Source organism: Cnephaeus nilssonii (assembly GCF_951640355.1).
Source record: "Cnephaeus nilssonii genome assembly, chromosome: X".
NCBI lineage: Eukaryota > Metazoa > Chordata > Mammalia > Chiroptera > Vespertilionidae > Cnephaeus > Cnephaeus nilssonii.
Genome location: NC_137071.1, coordinates 100,430,186 through 100,438,082, shown reverse-complemented (window position 1 = coordinate 100,438,082; position 7,897 = coordinate 100,430,186). Strand labels below are relative to the sequence as shown.

General features: G+C 40.7%; 1 pseudogene across 1 annotated transcript; it reads right to left on the bottom strand.

Moving 5' to 3' along the window:
• Window positions 1-1,215: 1,215 nt before the first annotated feature.
• LOC307095895 (uridine-cytidine kinase 2-like) lies at window positions 1,216-2,002 on the bottom strand (annotated as a pseudogene). The gene has a single exon. The product of its transcript is annotated as a uridine-cytidine kinase 2-like (transcript).
• Between the last annotated feature and the right edge of the window lie 5,895 nt (window positions 2,003-7,897).

The following is a 7,897-nucleotide window of genomic DNA, read 5'->3' as shown; positions in this document are numbered from 1 at the left end:
AATACAATAAATAAATAAATAATAGAAGAATAAACTGTGTTTCACATACTCACAACTGTAAACCTACCATATATATCATCTAAAGCCCAGCTGTGCATATGCTTAGTAGCTTCACTTGAATATTTAATAAGCATCTCAAATTTAACATGTCCAAAACTCAGACTTTTTTCCTAAAACCCGCTCCTCTTCAATTTTTCCCATCTAATTGCTAACAATCCCATCCTTCCTGTTGTTTGGGCAAAATCCTTAGAGTCATCCTGACTTCTCACACCCACACCCCATCTATAAGAAAATCCCATTAGTAATACCTTCAGAACACATCTAGAATCTTATTACTCTTACCTCCCTGGTCCAGCTGCCACCATTTCTGCCCTAGATTGCTGCAACAGCTTCCTCACTGGTCTGCTTCTGCCCTGGATTCTTTAAACCTGTTTTCAGGCAGTGTGATCCAGTTAACACACGTCATCATATCACTTCCCTGTGCAAATCCTTCTACTGGCTTCCAACTTTTTCAAGTCCTTGCACTGGATTACAAGACCCTCCATGATCTGCTCCTCCGTGTGATCTATGACATTGTTTCCTACCATGTTCGGCCTCCCTTACTTAACTCCAAACACCTGGCATTTCACAAACCTAGCTACACATAGATCTAGCTCAGGGTCCTTGCACTTGACGTTCTCCCTCTGCCTAGACTGTTCTCTTCCTCAGATATCTGCATGCACTATTCCTTGCCACCCAACTTCAAATGGCACCCTTTCCCATACACCACAGGTGTACTTCCTGCCCCCCTACATTCTTTTGTTTTACTCCACAGCAATTACTACCAACATACCATACATTTTATTTATTGTTTAATTCTGTCTCTCCTTACACTTGAATGTATATTGTATGAGATGAGAGATTTATTCTTTCTTGTCTGCTTCTCTGCTTTATTCTTAGGATATAGAACAGTACCTTGCACATAGTGGGTGCTCAATAAATATTATGTATATGAGTGTATTTATAACTGGTTACATATTGGCTTCATAATTAGGCATCAGCAGTAGTGGTTGGCACAGTTCGTCATATAACCTTGGGCTCAAGTTCTGTTTCAAGGCATTTTATCTCCATGTTGTTTTCTTAAATAAGCAGTCATAAGAAACCATATGTACAGACGGCCAGAGCTCCCTGTCTTTCTGTCTCCTGGAGTGGAACTGGGGTCCAAGGGAGATAGGGTCAATGTGTGTGGCTTCTGGACTCTGAGGCCTGCCTCTTATGTGCAGGAATGTAACCACTGAGACAGCCATTGGTCTGCTGCTTGGATAACCCTCCATTCAGGATGTGCTGGATATGCTGCACAATGAGGTTGATAGCCACTAGATTATCTACACCTCTAGGAATTATCACACCTGCGTATTTTTTTGTAGGCAAGCAGAATTTCTCAAAGGCAGGTTTGACGAAAGTAAGGTACTGGGATAAAATCTGTTCCAGGTCCCTCCCTCTTTCACTTATGTCCCTTAATATTCTGCGGGAGAGCCTAGTGTCTGCATCTGTGTCCACAAAGATCTTTATCTGGAACAGGTCTCGCACCTCTTCAGAGTAAAAGGACAAAATGCCTTCAAAGAGGACCACATCCGCAGAGTAGATGGTGACCATCTCCTCCTTCCAGGAATGGGAGTCAAAGTCGTACATGGGAATCTGCACCGTTTTCCCTTCAGTAATTTGAGAGTTTTGAGAATGAGTTCATTGTCAAAAGCATCCAGTGGTCAAAATTGAACTGGCCTTTCAGGGCTTTGACCTTCTGCTCCAAGGTGAGGACCCGGTAGAAGCTGTCCTGGCTCAAGATGACCACCTGCTTCTGGCGGTAGTCCACCTTGTTCTGCCCCAAAAGCTGCACAATCTTCCCACAAACAGAGGACTTGCCACTAGCCGAGCCTCCGCTGATACCAATCAGGAAGGGCTTGAAGCCAAAGCCGTTGGACTGCTGGTGGTTCTGTGAGGTCTGCTTGCTGTCCGCCACCATGGCTCACGCTGCCCCTCCTCCATGGCTGGTGCGTGCTGACGCACATGCCCTCGGATGCACATGCCCTCGAACGCACATGCCCTCGAACGCACATGCCCTCACTAAATATTCTTTGAATAAATTAAAATTCCAAGGCAACTAGTTAATTCAAGAAAATAAGGTAAATATATTAAAGTAGCTAGATACTGAATAAAATGTTCATTCCAGCCAATTATTCGTGGAGTGTATATGTATATGCATATGCATATGTATATGTATGTATATGTGTGTATACACACACATTATATATATGGAGAGAGAGACAGACAGAGAGAAACAGAGAGAAAGAGACAGAACCCACATCAGTTAGCAGTGAAACAAGAGACAGAAATGGGAATGGGGTGGCTAAGCAGAGAGGCTCCCAGCCCCTGGGGCCCCACCAAAGGTAAGGCCAATTTTGTAGGCCTAATGCTTTATAAAAATAACTTGCAAATTTATGAGGAAGTATAATTGAGAATTCAATAAACCATACAAAAAAGGCAGATTCATTCAACCCCAGGCTAAATATTTTTTTTTCATTTTGTTCATAAAATGGCTATAATTAGTTATAGATATAAACAGAATTACCAAGTCTGATTATTTTTTATCTGATAGTTTATCATCAATAGAAAGAAACATACTAGACTCAATAGAAGGAAAATGATAGATGCTACAGAAAGAAAATGTGGTTTACTACAAATTAATAATCATGTTTGCTCTTTTTACTGTAAAGCCTTGCCACTCATTTCTGTCATTTGAGTAGGAAAGCTATCTTTGCAAAACAAAATTTTAAATTCAGGCACTTCATCTTAACCTACATTTTTTACTGTTTGAAAGTTTTCTTCCCAGGCATGTTTTACTGTGACAGGATTTCTTAGATGAAAGCAGAGTTCAAGTTAGGTTACTATATATATATCTAATTAAATATTTGAGACAATTGGTCTTTTGATCCAGCAAGAATTCAAAAATTTACTCATTAATTTATTTCTAGTAAAAGTGAAATGAGATGGTTTGAGCAGCAGAACAAAGAATAACTAACCTGGTCTGAACATAAACTCAGCTTCTGGTATAACAGAATGGGATGAAGGCAAGAACACTGCCCAGGACTTAAGAGTCTTGGTTTCCATACTTTTAAGGAAACTCTTTTCCCTGCCTATCTTAAAGGGTTGCTGTGAGACCCAAATATGAAAATGAAGGGGAGTGATCTCTTTCAAATTAAAAATCCTATCCACATATAAGCCAAAGTTCTAGGAGAACTAGAACGATCTTGCTTCTATTTGATTCCCAAGATGAGCAAAATGGAATTATTAAAATGTAGAAAATTTTGGTTCCCAAAGAAAATGAAATGCTTTAAAAAGCAAAAGCAAAAGCTGTGTTGATTCACTCAAAAATTCCTTTTATGTTTCATCTGCTATGATGTATTATCATTGGAGTCAATATGATGCTTCTCTTCTAAAAATGCCACAGTTTTGAGGATAATAATTTAAGAATTTCAGACAATCCAATGAATTTCTCTTAGAATATCCCTTTTGAAAAATGACCAAGTATAAAGTATAAATCCTTTACCCACAATTTGTGTCATAACAATCGATACCAGAGCGGCTGGCTGACTTATAATTGGCTACATCCTACCAATATGGCTCTTGTTTCTAGAATGCAGGGGGGCAGAAACTACTTTTACAAGAATCATAGATACATATTGAAAACCAGCTACTTATAAGCACTATTTCCTTATATGTCAAAAACCTTATTATCTAACTTGGGTAGAATGGCAACCTCTCTGCTTCCTTTTATCCATGTAGTCACATTATGCTATGCATTGTACTTCATTTTCCATGGGTTCCTTTTTTCATTTGCAGATTCTTACACAGAAAGAATGCCAAGTGATTATCATTGCACCCTCCAGTTTGAATTGATAAAGAGATTATGTATAACTTAACACATTTCTGCAGCTGAAATATGAGAGTGTTTACTTCACAAATCATCCATTGGTTTGCAACCTAAATCTCAAAACCATAAAATGAAAAAAGTCGAATCCTCATGCTGCCAGTTACAAGTCTGAGCCCCAGTAAACCTGTATAAGTAGGTCAGTCACTACCTCAACATTCCAGCTCGGTAGCCTTTCATGATGCTTTCTGCTGCCCTTTATTCAAAGGCAGGCAAAATGACTGATAATAGATACAAGTTTTAGCCTACACACTACTATGATATACAGTTGACAGGAATCAAAAAGGAAATAAAAGTACCATTTATTTTATCAAATGCCTATGATGTGACCAGTAATTTACAGACATTATCTCACTTAATTATTCATTCATTAATTTATTCCCAAATGACCTATAAAGGTCAGACAACCCAAAACAAGCACAGCAGACAACGTTCCTACCTTCATGTAGATTACAGTCAAGTTTAAAAAGACATTTAAAAATAATCACACCTTCTGCCGCCAGGTAGGACATAATACATCACAACAAATAAATAATTCTGCTCTGATAACTAAATATGGATGTATCACAAAAATCATATTTTTTTCTTTTTTTTTGATTTTTTACAGAGAGGAAGAGAGAGGGATAAAGAGTTAGAAACATCGATGAGAGAGAATCATCGATCAGCTGCCTCTTGCACACCACCTACTGGGGATGTGCCCGCAACCAAGGTACATGCCCTTGACCGGAATCGAACCTGGGACCCTTGAGTCCGCAGACCAACGCTCTATCCACTGAGCCAAACCGGTTTTGGCAAAAAAAAAATCATATTTTAAATGCATAATAGAGCTTCAATAACAATTACTAATAGATAAACTTTACTTTGAGAGAGTATACAACCATTCCAAGCCCAGTGCTACAACAAAGAAATAAGGGAGTCCTTCAGCATGGATGGACCTGGAGATTGTTATGCTAAGAGAAATAAGCCAGTCAGAGAAAGACAAATACCATATGATCTCACTTATATGTGGAATATGATGAACAAAATAACTGTTGAACAAAATAGAAAAAAGATACATGGATACATAGAACAGACTGACAGCTCTCAGAGGGAAGAAAGGGGGTGGGGGGAGCTGGATAAAAGAAGGTGAAGGGATTAGCCAAAGAACTCATGGACACAGACAACAGTGTGGTTATAGCCCAGAGGGAAAGGGGGTGAGGGCAGGTGGAGGTAGGCAAAGTGGGGATAAATGGGAACAGAAAGAGATATGTTTTGGGCGATGGGTGCAGATGATGTTTCATTGAGTTCTATACTTGAAATCTGTATGGTTTTGTGAACCAATGTCACCCCAATAAATTCAATTAAAAAATAAAGAAATTAGTCCTTGAAACAGAAGAGGATCCCATAAAGAAATGTGGAAATGCAGAAAGGAAAAAAAAACATAAGAGTGAACTTATATGTGGGTAAATATATATAAATATTGACTTCTCAAAGTAATACCTAGTAAAATTTACATTAAATGACAATAATAACAATGACAATATAAAATGAAAGCAAGCAGAAGGAAGAAAATAACATATCAGGGCAGAAACCAATTAAATTAATAGCAAAACAATAGAGAGAATTTATGAAATAAAAAGCTGGTTCTTCAGAAAAATCAATAAAATTGATAAACCCCTAGCAATACAGATGGGGGGGGGGGAGAAAAGAAACAAATTGCCAATATCGGGAATGAAGTAGAGTAGTAGAGGCTATTATTACAGATCCTACAACCATCAAATAAGGAAATACTATAAAATATGTTATGCTTCTAAATTCATTGATTTGGAAGGAAAAAAACTCAAGTAAATTGAAGTTAATCTAAGTGGCTCTAAACCATGAAAGAAATTGAATTCATAATTAACAAGTTCCCAAAAAGAAATCTCCACACCCATTTTGTTTCACTGGAGAATTCTAACAAACATATGAAGAATCAACTTTACATAAATTGTTCCAGAAATTACAAGATGAAAAAGCATTTCCCAACTCATTTTAGAGCCTATTAGTATCATATACCAAAATGAGACAAAGAGTAAAAAAAAGAAGGCTAGAGACCAACTATTATTCAGGAAATTACATGCAAAAATCCTCAGCCTCAAGGGGAAAAGAAATACTCAACTAAGTATAATAATGCATAAATGAAAATATATAAATATAAATATTTATATATATTCATAAATATTCATATATATATATATATATATATATATATATATATATATATATGAGGCCCAGTGCATGAAATTTGTGCATGGGGGGGTGTCCCTCAGCCCAGCCTGCACCCTCTCCAATCAAGGACCCCTTGAGGGATGTCTGACTGCGGGCGGACATCCCTCTCACAATCCAGGACTGCTGGCTCCCAACTGCTTGCCTGCCTCTGCCTGATTGACCCTAACAACTTCTGACTGCCAGCCTGATCACCCCCTAACCACTCCCCTGCAAGCCTGATCGACACCTAACTGCTCCCTGGCCGGCCCGATTGCCCCTAACTGCCCTCCTCTGTTGTCCTGGGCAACCCTAACTGCCCTCCCCTGCCAGCCTGGTCTCCCCCAACTGCCCTCCCCTAAAGGCCTGGGTACCCCCAACTATCCTCCCCTGCAGGCCTGGTCCCCCAAAACTGCCCTCCCCTGCAGGTCTGGGTCCCCCCAACTGTCCTCCCTTGCAGGACTGGGTCCCCCCCAACTGCCCTCTCCTGCAGGCCTAGTCCCCCACAACTGCCCTCCCCTGCAGGCCTTGTCCACCCCCCCAACTGACCTCCCCTGAAGGCCTGGTCTCCCCCAACTGCCCTCCCCTGCAGGCCTGGATTCCCCCTACTGCCCTCCCCTGCAATTCCTTGTCCCCCTCGACTGCCCTCCCCTGCAGGCCTGTTCCCCCTAACTGCCCTCCCCTGCAGGACTGGGTCCCCCCCCCCAACTGTCCTCCCCTGCAGGCCTGGTCTACCCCAATTGCCCTCCTCTGCTGCTCGGTCACCCCTAACTGCCCTCCCTGCTTGCCTGATCACCCACAACTGCCCTCCCCTTCAGGCCTGGTCCCCCCCAACTGCCCTCCCCTGCATGCCTGGGTTCCCCCCTACTGCCCTCCCTTGCTGGCCTGGTCTCCCCCAACTGCCCTCCTCTGCTGGCCTACTCACCCCTAACTGCCCACAACTGCCCTCCTCTGCAGACCATCTTGTGGCGGCCATCTGTGTCCACATGGGGGCAGCCATCTTTGATCACATGGGGGCGGCCCTCTTGTGTCTTGGAGTGATGGTCAATTTGCATATTACTCTTTTATTAGATAGGTGATATATATATATATATATATATATATATATATATATATATATATATACTGAGTGGCCAGATTATTATGATCTCTGAACACATAATAATCTGGCCACTCAGTGTATATCCTATATAATAAAAGGCCAATATGCAAATTGTCCCCTCGACTAGGAGTTCAACCAGCAGGCAGACCAGCCAACTACCCATGTCCCCTCCCCCTGGCCAGGCTTGCCGGACCCCACCCATGCACGAATTCATGCACCAGGCCTCCTCTAATATATATATACTGAGTGGCCAGATTATTATGCATTCAGAGATCATAATAATCTGGCCACTCAGTATATATATATAATCATGACCAAATGGGATTTTTTCTAGATATGCAAGGCTGGTTCAATATCCAATAATAAATTAATGTAATCCACATTATCAAGAAACTAAAGAAAGAAAAATCCTACGATTGCTATATAAATTGACAGAAAAATCAGGGCAAAATCCTGTACTCATCCATGATTAAAAAAAAAAAAATCTTAGCAACTTAGCAAAGGGATAGTACCTCAACTCAATAAAGAACATCTACAAAAATCCTACATCTAAATAATACTCGTTGTCACAGCTGTTGCATGAGCTCTCTGTTCATGTCGAGGTT